This window comes from Globicephala melas, chromosome 7, assembly GCF_963455315.2.
Source record: "Globicephala melas chromosome 7, mGloMel1.2, whole genome shotgun sequence".
Taxonomy (NCBI): Eukaryota; Metazoa; Chordata; class Mammalia; order Artiodactyla; family Delphinidae; genus Globicephala; species Globicephala melas.
In genome coordinates, this window is record NC_083320.1 from 77293631 (window position 1) to 77304776 (window position 11146).

General features: G+C 39.1%; 1 pseudogene; it reads left to right on the forward strand.

Moving 5' to 3' along the window:
• Positions 1-372: 372 nt before the first annotated feature.
• On the forward strand, positions 373-1163 carry LOC115849067 (polycomb group RING finger protein 5 pseudogene; annotated as a pseudogene).
• The last annotated feature ends 9983 nt before the right edge of the window (positions 1164-11146 follow it).

The following is an 11146-nucleotide window of genomic DNA, read 5'->3' on the forward strand; positions in this document are numbered from 1 at the left end:
CGGTCCCTGGTCAAGGAACCAAGATCCCACACGTCTTGCAGTGTAGCCAAAGAATCATGAGACAGCTTGCTTCCTATACTCTGCTCTTCACATGTGTGAGGATACAACCATGGTCGGCCACCTGCAAACCAGAAGAAGGCTCTCGCCAGCACCCAACCATGGTGCCTTCCTGATTTCAGACTTCCAGCCTCCAGAACTATATGGGAAAGCAGAATCACCAAAAGGAGTGATGACCAGCGATCTCATGAGAAGTCTGGATTTTAGTTCTCATGCCTCAGGACATCCAGTTGGGAACTCCACACCAGCTACTGGGATCATACTTTCATACCCCCGCTTGCCTGAACTACTAGAGCCAGTCCTAGCTAACCACGAATGGCTACCCAGAGGAAACACCTGGTGAAACATTTCAATCCTTACATCAATCCTTACATTTCAATCTTTACCTGCTATATCTGTATCTGATCAAGCCAGCTACAGTGACAGAATGCCTCCATACCTTCTGTAAGACTTGTATTGTCCAGCACTTTGAAGACAGCAATGATATATCCAAGGTGTGGCAAACAGGTTCATGAGACAAACCCGTTAGAAACGGTGAAGTTGGATAACACATTAGAGGAAATTATATTTAAGTTTGTCCCTGGACTACGAGAATAAGAACTTGAGTGGGAGTCTGAATTTTGGAAGAAAAACAAGCCTCAAGAAAATGGACAAGATGATACTTCAAAAGTTGACAAGCCTAAAGTAGATGAAGGTGATGAAAATCAAGATGATAAAGACTATCACAGAAGAGACCCATAGATTGCTATATGTCTAGATTGTTTATGAAATAATGGACAATCAGGGGACAATGTAGTAAAGGGTTTAATGAAGAAATTCATTTGGTGTTCTACACATATAACTATGGGAACTATTAAAAAATTTCTAAGTTTAAAACTAAAACTTCCAAGTTTTTATGAGTTGAATGTGCTGTGCAATGGTGAAATTATGGGGAAGGACCATACTATGGAGTTCATCTACATGACAAGATGGAGACTAAGAGGCAAAAACTTTCGGTGTCTGAACTGCTCAGCTTCACAAGTCTGCTCTCAGGATAGCCCTTCGTATCAGTCATACCCCCATACCCCATGGTATTGCAGTATCGACCAAGAATTGATTTTGGTTAGACCACGAGGCCTAGATCCCACTGAATGAATCCTGCACTATGTGTTTACTCATCGACAGACTGCACAGTGAATGGAGTGTGGACTGGAGGGACACAACCAGATTTTCAGCATGTGAATAAGGCCGTTGTCTGTCTCTAGATTGTCAGTTGCATTTATGTTGTTTCTATTAAGAGCAAACCAAGTGCCATTCTGCTACTGAACCATCTGCATAAGGCATCTGTGCTGTCTCACAGTGTACAAGTTATGGTTGAAATCAGTTAGGTGTGCAGCCACGATTCAGCCTTCTGAATATTTTGCTTGCCTGTTCCAAGACTGCTCTAATGTTTGATTACACTAGTAATATGGCTCAATCTTTGTGGTGTTGCTGTTTTCACATACTTACTATTTGATTAATTCTTGTTTAAACAGACTACTGTACAAGGAACTAATAATTATTATATCTTGAAATTATTTTGTATGGGAAATATATTTAGAAAAGTGGTTCTTGAGCCACTGTCCTGTTTTAAAAAAAAAGAGTTTGGAGGTCAAAGCAAGGACACAAGCACTGCCTGGAAGCAAGCTTGTGTAGAGACTAATACTGTGCGGTTGTCTAGATTGGGTTTACCTCTTTGCCTCATCAATAAAGCAGGTTGTTGTGAGGTTTAAAACAGCTAATTGGTGTAATGGGTTTAAACAATGCTTGGTACACAGTAAGCATACTATGTTAGTACCCCTTAATATCTCTTTACTTTCTGGGGGTCTCTGTAAACCTTCAGAATTCTGATGAAATCTTTGAGAAGGTGAGCCCCTAGTACCAACTGAGATTGGATTCTCTCCAGTCTGGCAAAAAAAAATTTAGAAGTGTTTATAGGTAGACTTATTTTGATCCAAAAGAAAAAGGGGGAAAGGGTAGAGAGGACTGGCTATGTCACTACAGGAAGCAGTGAAGTCTGTGAAAATAGACCAGGCCTTGGAAACTACCTGTGGCCCACAACCTAGTTTATAAATAAAACAGCCACACCCATACTATTACGTAGTGTCTATGGCTGATTTCATGCTACAATAGCAGGGTTGAGCAGTTGCAACAGAGATGGTATGTCCTGCAAAGCCTAAAGTATTTAGTATCTGGCCCTTTACAGAAAAAGTTGCCAACACTTGGTATAGTCAATACTTTCAAAATATTATGAAAGCACTATAGAGAAAAAAGTTAAAGCACTTGGTAATTTAACTTATTGTAAATTCTATATAAATTAGTTGTATGATTTGGCTGCTCAAAAGTGAAATTAAACCATAGCTGGATTGCTACAAATATAGGATCCAGAATGATGGAGGAGATAGCTGACCAAGCTGGAAGTATTATGCTGAGCTAGAAGCAGTACTATTGCAATCTAGAGCAGCACCATCCAAAAGAACTTTCTGCAAAGATGAAAATGTTCTTAAATCTGCACTGTCCAATACAGTAACTGCCAGCCACCTGTGGACATTGTTTGAATAAGGAACTGAATTTTAATTGTATTTAATTTTAACTAATTTAAATATAATCACATGTGACTAGTGGCTACCATATTGGATAGTGCAGATATAAAGTGTTCAGCATCACAGAAGTACTTGTGTAATAAAAAGAAAACAATTTAATTCAATAGACCTTTTCAGTCCTTTCTTCTGGGGATACAAAAGTAAGATTCAATTAAAATATAGCAGGTATATAGATGCCCACAAAACTAAAATACATGAATATAAATGCCATTATGATAGATAAAAATTGAGTACCCAGTATGTGCCAGGATTTAGGCAAAGTTCTGAACATTTATTATTTTATTTAACCCTTCAAGAAATCAGTGAAATAAATAATTATCATCCTAAATTTCATATTTTAACAAAACACTGAGCACTAAAAAAGACAAAATATGCAAGACCACAAGTGATAATTGAGTTTCAAACCCAAATCTGCCTGACTCTCACACCAAAGGTTCTTTCTACATAACAAAGAATGAATTATATATCGTAGGAATACAAATAAGGGAGAAATGTATTCTGCTTTTATTTTATTTTATTTTATTTTTTATTTTTATTTTTTTTGCAGTACGCGGGCCTCACTGTTGTGGCCTCTCCTGTTGCAGAGCGCAGGCTCAGCGGCCATGGCTCACAGGCCCAACCACTCTGCGGCATGTGGGATCTTCCCGGACCGGGGCACGAACCCACGTCCCCTGCATCGGCAGGCGGACTCTCAACCACTGCGCCACCAGGGAAGCCCTATTCTGCTTTCAGAGAGTCAGACTTCTGGTATAGGGAGAGCCAAAGATAGCTAGGGAGGATAAGTGAAATATAAGCGGAATCTTGAAAGAGAAGGAGTTCTCCATAAAGATAAAAGGAAAAGACTGTTCAAGGCAATGGGGAACAGCATGAGGAAAAGACACAGAGCTGTTGAAGGGCCCAAGAGTTGTGGGTGAAGCATGGGATCATGACCTTCAGTAGATTACTTTTTGTGTTCCTTCTATATGCTACATATTGCTATACTATATACACACATTATCCTAAGCATTGTGGAAGGTAAGATAAAACAAATGATCAAGGGGCTTCCCTGGTGGCGCAGTGGTTGAGAGTCCGCCTGCCGAGAATAGCAGAATAGTACTAGAAGAATAGAATAGTACTGCCTGCTAGAATAGTACAAGGAGAGGCAGTGAAAAGATAGTAACCATAGAGGTTGTCCAGAGACACTGCTCTAGATTCAGAGATGATATTCTGGGATTCTAGCATAGAGCTGGCATCAACATTCCACTAATTTTTCTTGTAGCTCAACTGCAATCACTTTTCTGATCAGTTCTTCAAATTGAATTGGATATTCTGTATATTTATTTGCAATAATTTAGAAGTATAATTAGTTATTCAGGAAAGAAATTCATTCTATTCTCCAAATTTTTTATCCTGGTGAATCTCATTCTGATACTAAAAAAGAGTTGCTCTAACTTAAATGATGCTGTCTTTGATGCCACAGATTCTGTACTTTAGAAAGCAGCACCCAGGATCTCTGGACTTCAAACCCAAGATATTGGCCTTTTTAGAACAATCTCAGACCCCCTAAACAAAATGTCGAATATAATATGCATTCTGAAGTAATTTCAAGTACTTTATAATTCAGACTTTTCACTAGTCCATAATTTCAGCCTTCTCTCATGTTCCCACACTCCCTTTGCTGATTTATTTGCCTGTCTCTAAGATCCATTCAGCGCCCTTCCTGTGCCCTGCATGGAGGCTGATCCATGCAATAGTACTTCCCAGGCTCCCTTGACAAGGTTCTTGTTAGGTTTGGCCTGGGAGGCACTGGTGGGAAAATGCAAAAAACTTTCTCTCTCTCTCTCTCTCCTTCTTTTCTTCTCTCCCTCCTTTTCCCCCTCTCTGATTTGGATCGTATTTCCAGCAGCAACTTGTCTTCCGTGGTCCTAGATCCTGCCAGTCTGCCTTACCATGGTTACTGCTCCCACCAGGTTGCCTGGCCCCTGCAGTCCTGTACCCACTACCTTCTCCCTTTGTCCCTCCAGCAGTGGGGTGACCAGGATACAGCTCCTGTTTTTGCTAATCTCTGGCTTGACTCTCTGTCCCCTCCACTGTGTGTGTGTTTGGGGAGCACAGGGGTAAAATATACAGAACATAATGTCCGCTTTATTCTTTAACTTTTCCAATAACTTCATATCTGAAAACTAGTTTCCTATACTAAATTCTGTTAAACTACCTCTGTGTTTCTATTTTCCTGGCTGGATATCACCCCATTCTCTAATTTAACGGAGGTTTTGTATAATTCTAAAGTGTGGGTTTAAATATTGAGTAGACATCACCAAAAGAAGCTGTATTAACTTAAAGAAAACCTGTTTTTTCACTTGGTCTACATCTTAAGTGATGGCTTTTGTAGCCTCCTCTCTTCCTACAAATCTAGTTTAAAGTACCTCTCCACAACACAAAAGTAGCCATTGCATCATCTTATACTTGAATACTTATTACACCTTGAAGTATCAGAGATTTCATTTTGGATTCTCCTATTAGACTTTAAATCCAATTGAATTAATATGAATCCTTCAATAACAAAATCTATTTGGAAAATCCCTTTATCTCTTTTATTTTCCATTCTTATTTTTTTCCTGCCTATTGCCTTTTTCCCCTTCCCCCCATGGAAATAAAAGACATGATCAGAGCAACGTTTAAACAGCCCACCAACATGACCTCTATCTTCCTTCATGTTATAAGAAGGAGATGTTGCCGTGGCAACTCTGGAAGAAACGTTCTTGACTTTCTGGACTGCAATCTCCAAAAAGAACTGTCTTTCAGATCTTAATCTATCCTCAGGTGAGAGACCTAATATTGTTTTGTTTTGTTTTTTCTGATATTGTTTTATACAGGATTTCTTTCTTTAATGTGAGATCCATATTTGAAGGACAATTATGGATTGTCCCCGGCCCAGAGATGTTTGCCAGGTGGGCACTGTTTACTTGCAGACCATTTTGTGCTCAGTTGCTTCTCATTCTGCTAAATGCCAGGACCATTCTACTGCCTTAGAATCATGAATTTTGACAATTATCAATTACCGAGCCTTTATTATGTAAAATGTTGCGAAAGAGTGGCCAGTCTAAAGCTCTCTCTCTAAATGGATAGTATTCTCTTATCATTTCCTTTTCTCTGACCATTGTGGTCTTTTCTGCTTTCTTTTTTCCACTTTATATATTCTTAATACTAGACTCCTGTCTCTGTGAACTGTCTGACCTGAATTGAAGAATAGTCCATTGGCCCCTGTGTCAAGCATGTCTGTATGCATCAGCGGAAACAGCTGAAGTGAAAAGTCACCAACTTTGGGAGTGGAGAAATCGAGAAGCGGGGACAATCCATGTCATGGCAGACAAATTACAGTAACTTCTATGTTGGATGTACCTCGCCCTCCCTACCAGACTGCTACTAGTTCAGGAGCTAGAAAGAAATAAGAAGAAAATGACAGACTCTTTCTTAAGGAAACACTGTTTTTGTGTTGGCCTCCTTAGCAAGTTGTAAATCCTAGGCTACATGGTACCCTCACTTTCCATCATCTGCCTGGCTCCAGCCCTCTCCTCTTTCTTCCTTTAGCTCTAAACTGAGAGCTAAGAGATGTACCAGCACTGTTCTCAATCCTTTGCATACATTTTTCTTCTCTCATCTTCACAAATCCTGGCCATATTACTTGATGAGGACAAGTAACTTGTCCAAGGTCTCTTAAGTAGAAAGCTACAGAGGCAGAATCTGAACCCCAGATGGTCTCATCCAAAGATTCTTTCATATTCAACACATTGTATCCCCAAAGGAGAAAATCGGAAACACAATATGAAAAGAGTCTGTTTGATTGTCTAATTTCCCACTGGCTTATAAGCAATGTGAGTGAAGAGGTAATTCATATTCACTCTGTAGCCCCCATGCCTGGCATATTGTAAATACTCAATAAGCATTTGTTGAAGGATGAATGAATTTTTAAATTAATACCCACCTCTCTTCTTTATCCTGAGCCAGAATAGTGCCAAAACCTCTAAAATGGCCTATTCACCTCTATTCTTGAGACACCTCTGAGATTTCACAGCAAAACATGATTAATTTCACACAATTATTTTAAAATTTCTCAATAGTCCCCTCAACAAAAGGATAAAGTGCAAGTTTCTCTTCTCTTATCTAAGAGTTTTATCTCTTCCCCCTCCTTCCCACAGTGTACAACCTACCATCACCCCTTTGCTGAATTATTATGGAAGTTGGAGTTATTGACAGCTTTCCTAATAAAAGACCTTTGAGCTTTTGTTTCAAAGATTTGAGCTTTTGTGCATACAATTTCCTCCACCAGGAAGACCCTAGTCTCCCCCCACCACATACACACACTCCTCCCTCACCTTATTTGCCTGGCAAACCTCTGTCACCCTCTTATGAACTGAATATTTGTGTCCCCCAAAAAAACATTCTTATGTTGAAACTCTCCCCCACCCCACCCCAATGTGATGTTATTAGGAGGTGGGGTCTTAGGGAGATAATTAGGATTAGATGAGGTTATGAGAGTGGAGCCCTCATGAATGGGATCAGTGCCCTTATAAGAGTCACAAGAGAGTTTGCTTCCTTTCTGCTCTCCATTAAGAAGTTGGCAGTCTGCAACCCAGAAGTGGTTCCTTATCAGAACCCAACCATGCTGGCACCTGATCTCAAACTTCCAGACTCCCGAACCGTAAGAAATAAATGTCTATTTTTATAAGCCACCTACTCTACGGTACTTTGTTATACCAGCTCAACCTGACTTAAGACACCCTCCTTCAAAAATTAGCTCAAAGCAACACCTCCTTGGGAACCACGAATTTCCTGAGAACTCAGTGCTTTCCGCACCTTACACAGATGTCCACTATAGAAATGTTATATTGTGTTTTCACTGTCCACTTCTTCACTTTTTTGTAAGCTTGCTAAAGGAAAGGACCATGCCTTTTCATCTCAATGACCACAGGACTTAGTAGTATTTGGTGCTGTGAGCCTAAAGAAATCAGTATTTGTCCACAATAAGAAAGAAGGAAGGAAAGGAGGAAGGGAAGAAGGAATGACTCTTAATTTGGTTGATAAGAGGAACCTTTGGGAATAGTTATGTAGTGAATGCATTTTAATCTTTGAGGCAGGGGTGGGCAAGACAGTTATGAGGTTTGGAGCACTGCATGACATAATTAACTCAAGGACTATGTAATGTCTCCCTAATCATAATAACAATGATTAGGGAGACAGAAAATCAGGGAAGGCAAAGGGAAGCAAGACAAATTTTTATATGCAACTTTATCTCAAGCTGTCCCTATCTGGAAGATTCATCTCCAAACCCAACAGTATGGCGATACCTCTGAAATCATTAAATTTATTGTTTTGTATGTTTCTTTTCAAGTCAAAATATTTTGAGATATAAAATCATGCCTTTTGCAAAGAATGTGATATTGTCTTGTCAACTGGTTTTTCTTACTGCCACTAATCAAATAACTCAAGTACATATTTCTTAGGACCCAGAGCACAAAATATATTAGATTTAAAGAAAATCAGAAATTAAAAATGCTTATACCCTCTGGTTCTAGAAAAGAGGAATTACATTTTGCCAATTATTAAAGGCTAGGCTTATTTTACTACCTCCCATTTGTAATGTTTAATATTAAAATAAAATGTGGATAACATTAGCAGAAATGTGGTAATACTGAGTAAGTAAAAGACAACAAACTTGTAACAGTATAGTAAAAGCAGGTTTCCCTGGCAAAATCCAGACACTGAGACATTGTTTAAGAATGACATTTTTTGGAAATAAAAACAAAAATAAACAAATGGGACCTAAAGAAACTTAAAAGCTTTTGCACAGCAAAGGAAACCATAAACAAGATCGAAAGACAACCCTCAGAATGGGAGAAAACATTTGCAAATGAAGCAACTGACAAAGGATTTATTTCCAAAATTTACAAGCAGCTCATGCAGCTCAATATCCAAAAAACAAACAACCCAGTCCAAAAATGCACAGAAGACCTAAATAGACATTTCTCCAAAGAAGATATACAGGTTGCCAACAAACACATGAAAGAATGCTCAACATCATTAATCATTAGAGAAATGCAAATCAAAACTACAATAAGATATCATCTCACACCGGTCAGAATGGCCATCATCAAAAAATCTAGAAACAATAAATGCTGGAGAGGGTGTGGAGAAACGGGAACCCTCTTGCACTGTTGGTGGGAATGTAAATTGATACAGCCACTATGGAGAACAGTATGGAGGTTCCTTAAAAAACTAAAAATAGAACTACCATATGACGCAGCAATCCCACTACTGGGCATACAGTCCGAGAAAACCATAATTCAAAAAGAGCCATGTACCAAAATGTTCATTGCAGCTCTATTTACAATAGCCAGGACATGGAAGCAACCTAAGTGTCCATCAACAGATGAATGGATAAAGATGTGGCACATATATACAATGGAATATTACTCAGCCATAAAACGAAACAAAATTGAGTTATCTGTAGTGAGGTGGATGGACCTAGAGTCTGTCATACAGAGTGAAGTAAGTCAGAAAGAGAAAATCAAATACCATATGCTAACACACATATATGGAATCTTAAGAAAAAAAAAAGAATGACATCTTTGAGACTAATAATAAAGGCTAGAAAATGTCATAAATACACATGACTCAACTCGAAAGAAGGTAGAAAGGAAATTCAATGTCATGAAGAATTTATTACTACAAACTGGATAATAAATACCATTTGTTCTTTATCAATATTATAACTTTGACAGTTTTATGTGGATATTTATGTTGGCGGTATTAACACCAGGCTTTTCTTCCTCTTGGTGTTGTGGTGTTTGTTTTGCTGTTGTTGCTGTTGCTGTTCTGGTATTGATTAGAGTATTTAGTATAGCAGATGGTACAATTGTTGGTTAAGTGATGATTATAGTCATCTATTAAGAAACTACCACGTTCCAGTGATTTTCTCAATACTATTTCTGACCTTTATAACAATTCTTGATGGGAACTACAGTCAATGCCTCCGTGTTATAGATGAGGAATCAAGGGTTCAAATATATTAAGTAATTTGCCTGCAGTTCCAGACTTCATTAGAAAGGACCTGGAGCTTGGGCTTCATGGAACTCATGGGACTCCATGAGACTCTAAATCCTATGTCTGTCCCACTGCCATTCACTCTGGGATACCACCACTGCTCTATATGGAATACAGAAGAGCACATCAGCTGTTTAGTGAAATATGTTTGGAGAGAAAGCCTCTTTCCATCAAACAACTGAACTGGAGAAGCCCATTTTGAAAGCCAAACAGGTTTTCAAGGGGGTAAAAAACACAAAAGTTAAGATAAGCTATTTAACATAAACTCTTTAGAAACATTACTTTTTATTTTCAGAATTATGAACAAAAGAATAATGAAAGAGACCAAAGGCGTCCTTGAGACTAAACACAATTGGTGACCTTTTCTAATTAGACCATGAAGGGGGCCTGGACAGGAATGATTGGCACCAAGCCTGCCTTGGCTGCTTATAAAACCAAGAAGGGACACGATGCTCTTTTTGATATGTCAACTTGGCTAGGCTACAGTCCCCAGTTTCTCAATCAAACACTAGTCTAGGTGCTGCTTATGAAGGCATTTTGCAGATGTGATTAAAGTCCATAATTAGTTGACTTTATTCTTTTAATTTATTTATTTATTTATTTTTGGTTGCGTTGGGTCTTTGTTGCTGTGTGTGGGCTTCTAGATGCGGTGAGCAAGGGCTACTCTTCGTTTGGTGCACAGGCTTCTCATTTCCGTGGCATCTCTTGTTGCGAAGCACAGGCTCTAGGCCACGTAAGCTTCAGTAGTTGTGGCACACAGGCTTCAGTAGTTGTGGCACACGGGCTTAGATGCTCCGTGGCAAGTGGGATCTTCCCAGACCAAGGCTCACACCCATGTCCCCTGCCTTGGCAGGTGGATTATTAACCACTGCACCACCAGGGAAGCCCAGTTAGTCGACTTTAAATGAAAGATACTATCCTGGATAATTTAAGTGGGCCTGATTCAATCAGTTGAAAACCTTAAGAGCAGGACTGCAGCTACCATGCCCAAAGCTATAATGGTCGGTAGTTTTTTTATACCTTCTTCATGCAATAATGGCAATTGTCTTTAGCCAAGCCATATACTAATCTTAAATACCACTAATTTCACTAATGAGGGATTGATTGTTAAATCCAGTATGCTAACTAATTAAATACTAATTTTATCTATGAACACTGATTTCTAACATGCATAATGCTGATTAGCAAAATGTCTAATGTCGACCAGAGGTTGCAGTGCTTGCAGTAGCCACCTATGGAGAGCGGCCATTCTGACTAAATGCTAACTCACCACCCTACTGCTGAAACACAGCCTAAACTAAATAAGCCCAAAACAACAATGAGGGCTTCCCTGGTGGCACAGTGGTTAAGAATCCACCTGCCAATACAGAGGACACAGTTTTGAG